The sequence below is a fragment of the Polyodon spathula genome, chromosome 2 (genome assembly GCF_017654505.1).
Source record: "Polyodon spathula isolate WHYD16114869_AA chromosome 2, ASM1765450v1, whole genome shotgun sequence".
Taxonomy (NCBI): Eukaryota; Metazoa; Chordata; class Actinopteri; order Acipenseriformes; family Polyodontidae; genus Polyodon; species Polyodon spathula.
The window spans coordinates 43,378,058-43,393,744 of NC_054535.1; the positions used below are offsets into that span (position 1 = coordinate 43,378,058).

Consider the following 15,687-nt stretch of genomic DNA (forward strand, 5'->3'; position numbering starts at 1 on the left):
AATAAAAGCTATTAACCTTGACTTTATTATGGCTGCATTTTATGATCACAGAATTATATTGCATAGGTCCTTGTGGCAAACTGGTTTGTAATGCACAGATGTAGAGGTGATGCAGTTCTTAGAAACAACAGTCTAACAACAGTTCAATGGTAAATAACAAAGTTTTAATTTAGCTTTTAAATAATAACACTGACTATACACAACAATGTGTAAAGTCAGTAAAATCACGGGGTTCAGTCCTGAAATGATATTAATAATAAACAAACACTTTAAAACACTTACACGATCACCAGTCGAACAGTGAGTGCTCTGGGTGTAAGTGGTGTTGTGAATACACGTTAATAGTGATTATAGTGATGCAGTGCAGTCCAGGATCTTTAGCCGTCTGCAATGACAAACAAGAACAGTTAATAGACAAACAGTACAACACTAATCACTCACGGTTTCTTTTACTCCTCACTGTCAGTCCATAACCATAACAGAGGAACAGATCGCTTGGCCTCATCCCCTGATATACCTTCAGTCACGCCCCCTTTGGTAGTGAGTGCAATCACGTATCCTCCAATCCATGACTGACACATCGCCTACTGCATTAAGGCGATGACTTCTGGTATGTGACCCCTCCCCTTTTCTGGATGGCTGACTTCTGACTAACCCTGGAATTAACAAACCTTCCAGTCTGGGGCACACTGTTTCTGTTATACAGCACCCTAATAGGTTGGGAGGGAAATTGTTGACTTAGATTAATTTGCTCTCTGTCACAGTCCTTCTGGCAGGTGCCTGGATCTGTGACATACATTGCATTGTGGTGCTAATAATGCAATTGATTTATTTTATCGGGGGAAGGATTAATCAGGTTGAAAACTGATTGATTGTAATCATAGACTCAAATCTTATGCACTGATAAAGGCACTTGCTGAAACATTTGTCTAGTTATATCTTACAAACTGGATATGTTTTTTTTTTTTAGTTATTTAATGAAAAGAGGTCTGAATCACAGGTTTTTGAAAGGGATGTTAGGTGATATTAATCAAGGTTATGAACAACTTCCTCACTGGCCTATTTTGGTACTGACACACAGCTAGGCAGGCTAACTATTTTGTACAGTATTATGAATGACCTACTTTACTGTTCTAAATTACTTGTATGCAGTGTGCCAATATCTTGTTTTTTTCCTTTTAGAAAAGGTTACTGTAGAACACTGGAGGCTATTATTGAAATTTTAAACCATAGAATGCATTTCAGTAAGCTTTTTAGTAGCTACAGTGTTGAACAAAGGGATTGAAAAGCAGTAAGTTATTGCAGTAATCTGCAACAGTTATTAGGGATCTGTATACTGTATGGAATTTATTTGGAATTGCGGATGGGACAAGCTGCAGTTGCAGTTGCCTGATTTAGGAGGGAGGTTGGTATGTTCTTTAACAACTATTAGCCAAATCAGATTTCATCGAAAAGCCACTGTGACCTAGATTTTGGTATCCCTTCAGCTTGTGCTAAGGAATCATTATCTACAGCTGGTTTCATCATCTACAGCGGTTCTTAAGGTATACATCATCTACAGATGTAAGAGTTCTATACAATTGGCAGTGGAAAGGGGGAAGGAACATCTGATATATCAGTCATGGTTTACATTGTGTAGGCCACCATGAAAAGCCAAGTCAGAACTGAGGTGTCTGCAAGGTGTTTACTTTGTTCTTGATGGATTTGTGAACATCGCATTTCTTACATCAGTCGTACAGGGAATTTACTGGCATCCCCACTATACCACTGTAACTGTAAATAATGTAGCCCTATGGGTTTAGAATGAACAATCTGCTGACTTTGTATTTAAAAAGGTAAAATCTCACAAAACTCAGAATTAAACTTTTTTTTTTTAACTCAATTATTCAAATTCATGTACGATAGTATGATTTTTATATGATAATTAGACATTTTACTGGAAACTCCTTGCTAATAATGTACAGAATAAACTAATGGATTGCAGAATGTGATGATGTAAGAACGCTTTCTGCCATGGAAAAGTAAGATTAAGAGTTTCTATTTTGTGTACATTTAAACCGCAATGACATCAGTCATTATTGGCAGGTTTCATAGAACCTGATTTGCATGACTCTTGGATTACATTAACAGTAGATAGTCCAAGATTACTGCTAATTGGGATCTGTGAAGCCTTCAGTAAATGCATATATTTGTTATAGTTTACATAATTAACAAGTGGAATATTCTTTTTACAGTATATATTATCACCATCTGTGGTTCTATTTTAGGAATAAAGGGCGGGATGTATTGTGACATCATTGAATAAAGACAGAATAAAGAGCTGGGCATGAGCAAGATATTTTACGTTGCCTGAGGAATATTATGTCGTAAATCAGCATGCATGCAGAAGGCTTTATTCTAATGATATATCCATATGGACAAAGAAGCACTAAAACAGTACCTGTAAACATTTAAGGTGACTGTAGACTTTTGGAGCAAGTAAGGTGGTAGTTGTGATCATTCTGAACAGAGTAAACACTTTCACACAATTTCAGGTCCGTTAGCCCTGAGCTGTTTGATGTAATCTGAACGGTAGCCTATATATTAGTTGGTAATCTCTTTACCTCCCAATACTGCAGAAAATCATGCATTATGATTGGTTATTTGCATATTCTTAAGAGAGTATGATTGCATTTAATTTTAATCCCTGATCATTTTTGTTGCCTTAAAAATGCAAACATAACTGTTACATGCAGGATATAGTTGTTCTGTTTCACTTTACTTATCTTCTCTGGATTTGAGATTATGGGGTCTATTCAATTGATCTAAACTACGACAGATGCTATTTATAGAATTAAAATGTGAACCTTCCTGAATGATTTTCACAGAAAATAAACTAAATGTCTAATATGAACTGCAAGATGCCTGTTTTATTATAACTTTGGGTCCTTTATTAATTGTTCAGTCAGTGGCAATGTTTACACCTGCCTGTTTAGATCAATTAAATATACCTTTATATTTATTGTTTAAATGTGCATTCTGGTAAAACAAAATGTTGCTCTTTTTTGTTATCAAATGTCAATACTTTAAAAGAGTGTGACTGAAAAATGTGCTGTGTGTACTGATCTTGAAGGTAAGCATAATAAACAGAGTGTGGTGTGCACTGTGGACTGGGCCTGGGCTGGGTCGACACTAGAAGGCAGAAGACTGCAAACCATATTGCAACTCTGTGTATTGGCAATATCAGGCTGGCAAACAGTTTGATGGCTTTTTGAAGTTGTACAGAGGAAGAATGCTAACGAAGGGATTGCAGTTTTGTCTACTGTCATACTGCATTTGATGTCCTGTATAAAAAAAAAACAAAAAAAACAACTGTCATTTAGATTGGGACAAATACCTTCAGACTGTAGCTCAGCTTGCCAATACAATTCTGTGTAAGTAAAACTGCACTGTAATGCTAAAACTGCAGCCACGATTGATGCTTTTGAAATATGCTGTTGCAGCACAGTTACCAGCACTCTGGATCTGGTTGTCCCAAATGCAGCTCTTCGTTTTAGGGTGACGCAATAAGAGAAGCTGGTAAATGAGTAGTGTTGTTGGCAAGAGAATTGCAGCTACAGTGCAGGTAGTACAGTGAGACAAAAAGTATGTTAGGGAAGTAGCAAATGCACAAATACTGCTCGTGATTAAATGTCATTTTTGTATTTATTTTGTTGTCACTGGCAGGTTATGTTGTTTGCACTCTACACTGTCAGCAAGCTTCAGCTATAATCATGTGAAATAGTACATTAAAACAATATTGCAACAATCTTATGACTGCACATCAGACCAACAAAGAAGAAGAAACAAAAAGCTGATGATGGACTTGTTAGAACTTGATCCTGGTGTAGGCGTGAAGGGTTGTTTACTTTTCCAACAGTCTGTTGGGCACAGTAATAAAATGCCAATTACTATTGATTTGGCATGTTGGACAAAAGTCTGTCCTTAAAAGAACTGTAAAAATCCACTGTGTACGAGCTGTATAGAAATACCAGAATTAAAATGACATGTTGGCAAAAGGGCAGTGTGCTTGGATGCAAAGTTTTTGATTTTGTTAAGGTTAATTGTTTAAATGAATGAGGCCACATGCACATTTCTCTGTGTTGGAGAGTACATTTTACACCAGTTGCATAGATTGGAGTTTTGCTTTATTACTGTGAAACACTTGTCAATTGTCAAGAACAATTCTTGAATTTGTTCATTATGTTGAATCTTCCCTGTTTTATTTTGGTCATTGCCTGCTATCAGGTTTTAGAAAGTAGTTTCTGTTGCACAATCTTCTTTTTTTCATTAGAGTAGTATTAATTAAGCAAACTGCGATTAAAAAAATTATGTATTTTTTTTTTATTTAATTTTTTAATTTTTTTTTTTTACATATTACTGTTTACCAGTACTGATCTGCAAGGTATGTTTTTCTGTAAATTTCCCTGGCAGATATAACTGCTATCATAAGAATGAGATCACTAAGTATTTCAGCAAAAGCCACAAGAAGAAATGTATTTTTATAATTCAGCGGAGAGCCAATATGGCTGTTCATGCTAGGAAGCCAACATTTTGTGCTAGAGGAAAAAGGGGGTTTATTTATTACCTTGGTAACATAATAGCAGTCCTATTTAAAACCAAAGCAGTTGTGTGTTTGTCCTGCTGCCTGTTCAAATGTCATGTACTGTATCGGTTCTAACCTGTGTTGACACAGTTGCTATGTTTATCAGGCATGTAAGCTTGCTTGACTAATAGACTGACACATCAGATGCTGGCAGATATGAAATTAACATTATGCAGAGAAGGTTTGACTTGTTATATCCATTATCTGCCATTGCATAATGGTGTCTATTGTAATGATCTAAACAGTAGCGGTTCTTAGTGCTGCTTCCTTTTAACTGTATGTTAATACAGATAGTGATTTCCCCCTGTATTGACCCTCTTATTAACAGTACTGTAAATCTATTTTATACATTACATAATGTACATCTCTTTATTTTTAAAATGTATGCACTACAGAATTTTGCAGAAAGAGAAAAAGTGATGGCACTGACAATTAAGTACACCAGAGTATTATCCTTGTTTTTTAGAATGACTTTGAATGGTTTTATGTTTCTGTCATCATATCCTGGTGTCTTGGTAATATCGTCGTACAGGTACATCAGAGTGTAACCATTAACAAGTTCCCCCTGCAACACTCTGCCCCTATTAAGAAACAACACAATCGTTACTAACAGTGTCATAGCAGAGAGACTAAAACTGTATGCCCCACAACAAAGCACTTTAATTTGAACTTGTATTGTTTCATATGATTTAAATCCTAAAAAAAGTACCATAAAAAAAAATAAGCCTTGTTATTTGCTGTGTAACAGAGTAATATTGAATGCTTTGAAGTATCAAAAACAGATGTATAAAACTTAATTTTCACCATAGTTGCACCAGACTTATGCAGCTGGTTGATGATTGAACTCATAATGTTATATATAGTAAACCAATGCTTTTAGTTAGGAGACTGCCCCAGGCTTAGTAACCCATGGATCCATTGTATTGATATTTTCTTTTACTGTTGTTTTACTAGAGAGGGTAATATTGTTTGTTTAGAGACCAGTTTACCAGTTTTAATTTTAATTTTCTTAAAAAAATAAAAAAATAATAATAATAATAATAATAATAATAATAATAATAATAATAATAATAATAATAATAATAATAATAATAATAATAATAATAATAATAATAAATAATAATAATAATACAGTTAAATGCAGCTCAATATCTTTTTCTTCTTGCTTATGCCTGGTCAGAATCTTAGTTGATTCCAGGTTCAAAACCTGGAAGCAAGCATTAGAAAGAGGAAGACTGCACACAGACTACTGAGGATACCAGCCATTCTTAGACATTCTCCTGTGCACCTACTTTTCTGTTATATTTTGTGACAAATACAACATGTTGTTCTCCTTTTTTCTAAATAATAATAATAATAATAATAATAATAATAATAATAATAATAATAATAATAATATAGTAGTTCTATGACTGCTATCACTACCTGGCAGGGGAGATACCATGAACACGAAGGTGGTTCACCCAGGGCGAGCGAGGTTCGGCCATTGCACTCCGGCTGTGCTGACCCCTGCGAATTCCGCATGGATTGTGGGAATCCCAACTGCATAATATTGCCTTTTCTTTTAATTTAGTATGTTCCAATTTGAGTTGGCTTGTAGAAAAAGCTATCCAATAAGTTCCATTGGGACAGAGCATGTGTGTGTGTGTGTGTGTGTGTGTGTGTGTGTATGTGTATTATATATATATATATATATATATATATATATATATATATATATATATATATATATATATATATATATATATATATATATATATATATATATATACTGTAGGCCATGAACAGACTAACAAAGATAACAATTGAAAAATCTCAGCACCAATATGATTGTGCTGTGTTAATTCCCAAGGAAAACAAGCTGTAATGTTGCTTAACTTTGTTGAAGGCAGCAGCTGTTGTGTTATTACACACCAGAAAAGCTATAACTGGTTTTGCCAGAAATGCCACACCCTATTGTCGTTAATGTATTGTTTATATTTATGTGAGTTTAAAAGGAGGGTTTATCAATGTCACAAACAAGTAAATTACTTGTCTGTGGGTTGGGAAACGAGTTGTAGAAATTTGGTAGCCATTTCTTTGGCGAGGCTGTGTGATGTAATGAGGAGACAGTGTGGTCTGATAATTAGTGCAAAGGATACAAAGTGATTATAATACCATCTCAGCTACTGGCTAAATTTGTGACCTTGGGTAAGTGTTTTGAACTCCTTGTTCCCCTATCTAGGTGTCTGACTCAGCAGTATCTTAAGCCTTTTAACATAGGTGATGTGGCAAATCATTTATGTTTCCTCTTTCCTTATCACACTGCACTGTTACATCAATCCATCACATTGTGTCATGGTCTGTTTGAGTTTTTGATCAAAACCAAAACCCCACTAATAAATATGTCATCTTATTATCTGCGTCAGTGTTTTAACAAAAGCTCTGCCTCAATTGTACAACCCAACGTAGGAGTAATTATACATATATTGTAATCCAAACATTGACAACATAATAACATGTCAACTATTAAAAACTATTAAAACCTGTTTAAGCAAAGCCAATGCAAAATTGTTGTTTAAATCATCTTCTTAATGCTGGTGACATAGTCTGTGTTTATCATTGGGTATACAAATGTTCTCTGTATATAACTATATGATGTATTTTTAAATTCAGTTTGTATTGGGACACATACAAAACAGATTTATTAACTACACTGTATCTGCATTCTTCTGTTGTACTTACTCTACTTACTACAAATGATATAATCTGCAAAATAAGTTTAGTTAAATGCATATTGTTAATGTATAGTCTATCCTCACAATAACACCACTGTGTGCTAAGTGCGTTAAGTAAAGATAAGTAAGTTGTGTAATTACAAATAGTTAACATTCCTGTATTTTGAAGTGTAGCCAGACTTTGGATTGGCTATTTCCCATAAAAGGCTCCATTTTCATTGGTTGTTTTCACAATGCAGTTGATTATTTGGAAATGTTCCCAGGTAGTCCATAACTTTGTTCCACAGTATACAAACATGGCATTCTCTGAGGTCTCCCTCTTAGAAAAAATCTCCACAGGGCATTCGCTGGCATAAGCAGCTTGTCAGGAATCTAGGGGTACGACTTCCTGGGACATCTTGCCAGCTTTGATACGCAACCAGCACTTTAAAATATCAGTAATTGAACTTGCTGTATTGTTTTATCTTTAGGTCTATATTTAAATGTATTATCTTGTTTCAATTTGTATCTCATTATGAACAGTATAAACTGGCTACACCAGGGATGTCAAGCATACGGCCCGCGGAGCAATGTCACCCGGCCCATGGAATATCAAAGGCAAAAAAAAAAGTCTGTCCGTCAGAAATATTTTTTTCTGTGAGATATAAATGAGATATATATGAGATATAAATATATATTGTCGCGCAGGCCAGCTGCAGGATTTACTCTGCAGGAGTCGCTGCTTACTTTCCCTTGCTTGTGTCACTGCTGCTGCTGGAGTGGGGGCAGGGGGGGGGGGGGGGGGGGGGGGGGGGGGGGGGGGGGGGGGCTCTGGGGGGGGGGGGGGTCAGCTTTAAGACTGGTGCGCCTTGACTGATCAGTCGATTCTAGTCGGGAGTGTGCGACCACTCACAACGACAAGTGAAACACTTTATTTTTTTTATAGATAAAAAATTCTTATTTTCAAACCCCTCTCTTGCTGTCTCTCTCTCTCTCTCTCTCTCTCTCTCTCTCTCTCTCTCTCTCTCTCTCTCTCTCTCTCTCTATATATATATATATATATATATATATATATATATATATATATATATAAAGATGGGAGTCAATCAGGGTCCATTTCTGTCTGCAATATGATACAGGTCATACTTGCAATGACTCTGTGACAGGATGACGTCACATCCCAGGCTGGTGAATATCAGAAAGAGACTCAGAGGCAGAGAAGGCCAGTTTAAACGGGCTACTGCGCTTTTTAAATCAAACAAATTTACAAAATAAAATTGTACAAACACTAACCAAAACACACTGGTCAAAGTAAAAGGCAGACGGGCCAAAACAAAAGGACTATACACAGGACATGAAAAACACTTCACTACATACTTCTAACACCAAGTTTACTCCTAACACACTAACTAAACTATTACCAGTCATCACCTTATTTATACACCTGCAGCTGGAGCCTTAATTCAGTATTTAATCATTTATTCAAGTCACGGCTTCAGCCACATTCCCACATGTTTTTGCAGGGAAGATTTTAACTCCCTCCCTGCCACCTTTATATTCTCCACACATACACACACCCCATGCAATAATGCATACGTACGTATAACACAAAATCCGCACAAGGGCGGGTGGACCCCGCCACAAACGCGTACAGTAATCAATGTTTAAATTTTCGTTCATGATACAACCTTAGTTTTTTTAAGTGGAATGCAAATAAAACAGTGAGTAAATATTGTTTTTTTTTTTTTTCATTTTACAGTGTCCCCTTTTTCAGCTATATTTTATTTGAAGTGTTTATTCAATTTAAAAACTAATGTTACTGCTTCATGAAAACATGTCTATGGCCACTTTGTGTGTTTATTGCGAAGACACAACAATGGCAGGGATTATTTTTTAAAAAAGCATTGTCTATTTTGTTTTTACTTGAAACACACACAAGATTTAACTACTGTATTGATTTCTTTGTTTTGTAGTTAATGCACAAGGGTAAAGTAGTCTTTTCTTACTTCTGGGATATTTTTCGACTTTAATACAGTGTTACATATAATGGCTTTGAAAACTTTTTGAAAAAGAATATCCGAACGAATATCTAAATCTTGAAGAAATATCCGAACATGAAAATTCCATGTTCGTTCAAGATCTAAAAACAAAACAAAAAAAAAGCAAAATATAAATAGATACAGATCCATTTTTTTTATTTATCACTCAGTAAAAGATAAAGACAAAGAACATTAGTGACTGCTACTGCTGATCCTGATACCTTGAACCTTTGCTTGAACCAGCACATCAACATCTGGAGCAAATGACTGGGTTTGAGGATATCTTGAGTATTGAGTTAAGTTGAGAATTAGGTTTTGATTTGTTGATATTCATGACAGAGAAAGCTTCTGCTTCTCAGCACACACTGTTTCAACAGCTTTTAGCATTGCTTTAAAAAAGCCTCTCCATCAGAAAATGGTTCTGAAGTAACACCTATTTTGCCTTAACAGCAGCATCACTTATGCTACAAGGATTAGTAAACACCTATTGCTGCTTTTTCAATGACTGTACCAATTCAGAGTATTTATCTTCACGTACCGTTGCTGTATATGTATCATATTTCTTGCCATGGTTTGCTTCATAGTCTCTTTTAATGTTGTGTTATTTCACAACAGACACATGTTGCTTACAAATAAAGCACATTGGCTTTCCATTCATGCCCTCAAAGAAATACGAAATTCCCCATTTCTCTTGAAACACACAGCACTCTTGTTCCACCTTTCTCTTCACGGATAAAGACATGAGGACACTTGTCACTACAGAACTTACAAATCAGAACTAAAACCCTTTTTCTGGTATCGTCTACTCGAATCAGCTGGCTACTGCCTCCTCACCCACGTGGGCGACGACTGACAGCAATCCCAGCAACATGACAATTTGTGTTGCTCATGCGAAGGAACTTGCGGGAGGCATGTTTACACACGTGTTCTAAGAGGTGACAGTGAGTAAAATAATCTATATGTGTTATTTAGGGGAATGTAAATATGCTATGTATGATAATTGTTGTTAAGTACTATAATTTTGAGGTTTTGGTTTTGTCTTTGTATTTTTATAACTTTCACTCAGCCCATGCCAAGTGCCAGGGTATCGGATCAGGCCTGCCAAATGAAACGAGTTTGACACCCTTGGGCTAAAGGGCCTCATGCACTAAACAGCAGTAACCAGTTTGCCTTGCAGTAAGCCTGTTACTGCGTACTTTTACAGCTGCTATATTCACTAACAAGTGGGAAATGACTTTGCACGCAAAATTAATCGCATGGAAAAAGATACCGCGTGTGAGTCATTTACATACAATTAATAATGGTAATCCATGGAAATGTATTCAAATTCTCTCCCCTAATACCGCGAGGGAGGGACTTGATATAAAAAACATATTTACTTAAAGGTGTTAAGTTTACTGCTTATTGAAACCAGGCAGAGTCTGTCTAAATTACGGTATAAATAGAGCAGGCCACAAGTAGTGCTGTGTGGGAAACATGATAAACGCGCATATCTGTTTTCAGGTACTGTATTTATTTTTTTCCAGGATAATGATTACCTGTGTTCCATAGAACACTACAAATAAAATGTCAAGTATAGGCTATATAGGATGTATTTTGTTGGTTTTGTGGATTAAGGGTAATATTTTAAAATACGGTGCTGTAATACTGTACATAATGATATGATTCTGAAAATGCAACTTACCAAAAGATGACTGCACGTGAACTGTATTACATAATCATTTCCTTTATTCTGATTCCAAGCGTGTTGCACTATCAGTGCAAGATGCATTGTAGGAATAGACAGTGCTGTGTAAAATCCCACGATGTACTGTATTTTTTCCATTATGACATTGTATTGCCAAAACAGCCAAGAGACTGTTGTGCTCTTTTAACACATGAATTACACTGAATTATTTCGGCCCTGAAAACATTAGCATTTTTGTCAAGGAAATTGCAACAGTGAGCACTGCACAAATTGTGACTAGCCTGTGCAGCATGTTGAAATCGCCGGATAAGCAGCTGGAAGGTTAAAGTTTATTAAAAGAAAAAAAAAAGAAATAACCTGCACACTTGCAATCTCTTTAAAAGAAACACATTTAGATTTAGCCAATCTCTCTTTACCTTCAAAATAAACCAGAGGCGGATAAAGGTGAACAAACAAATATTTGTTTTCAGTTCATTATTTTGTTTCTCTGCTTTAAGAGTCTCAAAGCAAGACATTCCCGGTGTTACACAGAATTCTGTATCCCCGCATGATACCATGCCTGTGCAGATGCAGTTTTTCAAAGCTGGACGTGGATGTGGAATATTCCTGTGTTCTCAAGCCCTGCTATTGAGTTCTGCTACAGTTTGCAACAAATCTTGAAAACAAGACCAAACTAATTCTGTAGCAAAATAAAACAGCACATTTAAAACCACTGATTTTCTACAGTGTGCTCAGCCTCCAGCATTGATCAGTACACAAAACCATCGAATAAATGTAACCGTATAAAACTGCATTTTTCTTTTAAAACACATTTTAATTGTATTACATGTAAATACTGTTCAGAAGCATCAAGCATTCACGTGTAGCAATCTTGATCTACGCAGGCGTCAAATCTAAGAGGATACAGAATTCTATAGGGGATACAGAATTCTATAGGGGATACAGAAATCTGCGTAACACCGGACCATCTCCCCTTATCCTACGGACACCCACTGAAGATGTAGCTGGTGCCGGCTGCTGCCTCCTTGGTTGCTGCCATTCTGACAAAGTGAGAGCCGGACTACCTGTCCTTTGGAGCGCCCATATACTAAAATAAAGGGTTTATAACTCTTGCAGCATTTCGCGTGCTATGATGATTGGCAAATGAATAATTTAGCTCACCTTATTCGTGCTTGTTATTATATTAGTGAATAGAGCGGTCACACCTTCCTTTTTGCTTGCAGTTTGGGTTGATCTTGCCACACAGTATTTCAGGTAATTTACCACCGTATAGTGCATGAGACCATTATGTATTTGGACAAAGGGGCAAAAAACATAATTAACAGGAGAAAGATGCTTAACGTGAAGTTGTTTTTGTAGAAGGCCATTTTTTAAAACAATAATAATAATAATAATAATAATAATAATAATAATAATATGAGAAAATATGCTTTATAACCAGACACTGCTTCCAAGGAAAATGATACAGTAAAATATTTTTTTCTTAGCCACTGAATATAACAATAAATGCCAGATGGTTCCATTTTCACTTATGTTTGCACAAGAATGCATGCTAAGCTCATTATTTGAAAAAAAAAAAGTTGCCCCATATTACATAGGGTGTTAGGGTTCAATGGCATCTGCTGACAAAGCTTCTGTTTACAGACATGTTTACAAAACACTATTGGAAAATGTGAAACAGTTCACTGAATGGTTGTCAAAGTAGGTCAAACTGAGTCACCCTTAATTAAAAATCAACGAGAATTTTGCTGAAAAAAAAAAACAGAAAAATGAAAAACAAAAAAACCTGTTTCAGACTAGCCATACAGTGGCCATTCTGCACAAGGACATTGATGTATAGCATAGCCGCTGCAGTGCCAGCTTTTGAATACCACTCTAACGCTGTTGCATTTGTGTTCTGTGGTTAAAACTGTAGTAGTTTTCCGAGATATGATTTAGAGAATACCACACACTGGGGATATAGTGGGGTGTATGTCTGTTCATCTGTCCATCTTGCATAGTGAATCACGTATCAAATTGTGGTTAAACATTTTAATTGCAAATTCATAATCTTTGTTATTATGTACATACTGTTGATCTATGTCAAGGTCATCAACGTCTTCATGTAATTGTGTTCTGTATATATTTGGTGATTGTACAGTATTGTCATACATTTGAAAGTTAAACTGTTTCCATTGCATCCAGTTTGAATACTGTATGTATGCATAAATTTGATGTCAATAATTTTTAAGTTGTGTATTTCATGCACTGTAGATCCTTGTGTCATTTTAATTAAACACATTCATTATTTCCAGTTGACTGCTGATTATCTCTAAAGCGAGTAACAGGGAAAGGTTTAATTAAAGTGTACAAAGGTAATCAAGTGAATTAGGTGCAGGGAAAGACAGCTTTTCTCAGTTCATTTAACCTCATAATGTTAAAATCATCCTGTAGCGGTTTTAGCCTTTTGAAAATCAAGCAACCATTTCAAACCAAGAAGAAAGCTTTATAGCATCTAGAGCAGTTTCCTGATTGTAAAACATTATTAAAATCAATTAAAACAACGGAACCGAAATAGTTAACATTAAGTAACTTGTCTGCAGACTGTTTTATTTGGTATAGCATGGCGTTGAAGGGGGTCAGTCTGGAACACAGGAGGGCTTCAGAAAGCCTGATAAGGTTGGAAAGCTATGCCTGGTTTACGAGCAGGAAGGGAGATGGTTAATTAAATAAAATCAAGCTCAGTCATATAAATTGTATGCTGTTTGAAGTTGCAACCCTGGAGAGTGTCCAGGGGTTTCTGTACACAACAGCACCTGTAGCACAACCAGGCAGTGCAACCTTTGTCTTCCTGTAAGAACACCAGCAGAAAGATTACTGTAAATGTGGGCTGTAGCCAAAGTGTTGCACAGATTTTTTTCCTACTTTTTTTTTTTTTTTACTGTAACTGGAAGTTGATCAGGAATGGCAGAGCTGCTTTTTGTTTACTTTCAACTTAATTTCAAATAAGGGCAATTACAAAAAGTGTGAGTATGGTTACCTATAAGAATAAAATCAAATGCAAGATACAGTAAGTAGTTATAGTTAGGAAGCAGTAGTTGAATGCAGCAAGGTATAGCAGTTCAGTGCAAGTACAAGCTGATGCAAGTACTGGTCAATTGGGTGCCATATAGTCCAGTATGGTCAAGAGTTGTGTTTACAGATGCTGTCTGAACGTGTGTGTCTTGAGGAGGCCCCCGGAAGGTGGTCAGACTTAGCAGTACTGATATCCGTGGGTAGGTCGTTCCACCACTGAGGGTCAAGGGTGACACCAAGGTTCTTCGTGGATGCGGAGGCAGAGAGGGTGGTGGATTTCAAAAGGAATAGAGATAGAGAGATCAGCAGTGGGGGAGGAAGAGGGGGGCAGAAAAGGAGGTCTGATTTGGAAAGGTTGAGTTTGAGATGATGAAAACGCATCCAGGAGGAGATGGCCGAGAGACAAGTAGATATGGGAGGAAATATCGGAGTCGGAAGTGGGAAAGCAGAGGAAGATCTGGGCATCATCGGCATAGAAGTGATACGAGAAGCCATAGGAGAACTAATTAACATAACATCTGCAAAATGTACTTCTAAAATATAAAATACAGCTGTATATAAGACAATAAATAGTACTGTACGTAGTTAGGTGTTTTCTGTTTTCCCCTTTTTATTCCCTCTTTCTTTGCAAGAAAAATCAAAGTCAGTATCAGGAGACCTGTGTTTGACCTTTAAAATTGTTTGTGTTGTTATCGTATACATTACATACTTCAGTTAGCTTTATCACAATATACCAACATAATAACATGATTTTGCAAGCTGCTGTCAAATGAAAAAAAGGCTACTTCGGCCCTGCTACATTAACAAAAGAGACCTGAAAGGGTGCTTTGTGTTTCTTCACTTTCTGTTATGCAAATTTAATACACAAAGAATTCAGTAAAAAAAAAAAAAAAAGTCCAGGAAATGTTACTGTTAAAATTTACAGTTGAAGGTATCAATGCAAGAACATGTCATCTCTGAAGTTGCATTTTATGTAGATAAAGTAGCTTACATTGTAGACAAAGGATTCCTTTCTACTACACTCATATAAGAATCTTTATTGAGCAGGCAGTGCGCTGACAGTGTGCAGTAGTTTATACCCCTTCCCATAGAAAGTGCCATGGTATCTTTATGAAGAATGTTGATCAGGGCATAGGTTGGCAGATGTATTATAATTTGCATGTGATGTAAATGTATATAATATGTATTACTGTCTAAAGTTTCCTCATGCAAATCACCATTTAATCCAAGACTGGAGCATACATCTGGAGTAAGATTTGCATATTGTTATGGACAATATTTAGGCAGGCTGAAAAACACAGGGAAATGATTTGCATGCTTTTTAAATAATTGTAGACAATGTAGCAAAGGCCCATTCTAATGCAAATCACGTACTTCCATTTGAACATTACTGTTTTAACACTTTATCGTCCGTATTGAATTGCGACCGTGGAAGAGAACTTTAGTCATTTTGCTAGTTTCATTTCAATATTTCAAAACAGATTTTTTTTTTTTTTTTTTTTTTTTTTTTCACATTGCCATGAAACAACTAACTAAACTTGATTTAAATTCACATATTTGACACCACCAACTGAGATACTCTGCTAA

At 36.0% G+C, this 15,687-nt stretch overlaps 1 protein-coding gene and 1 pseudogene across 4 annotated transcripts in view; both read left to right on the top strand.

Moving 5' to 3' along the window:
* The window catches only part of LOC121296858 (mineralocorticoid receptor-like), a 114,494-nt gene that overhangs the window by 15,734 nt on the left and 83,073 nt on the right, over window positions 1-15,687 (top strand). The gene's annotated exons all lie outside the window — the stretch shown is intronic.
* Window positions 6,042-6,180, top strand: LOC121307442 (annotated as a pseudogene).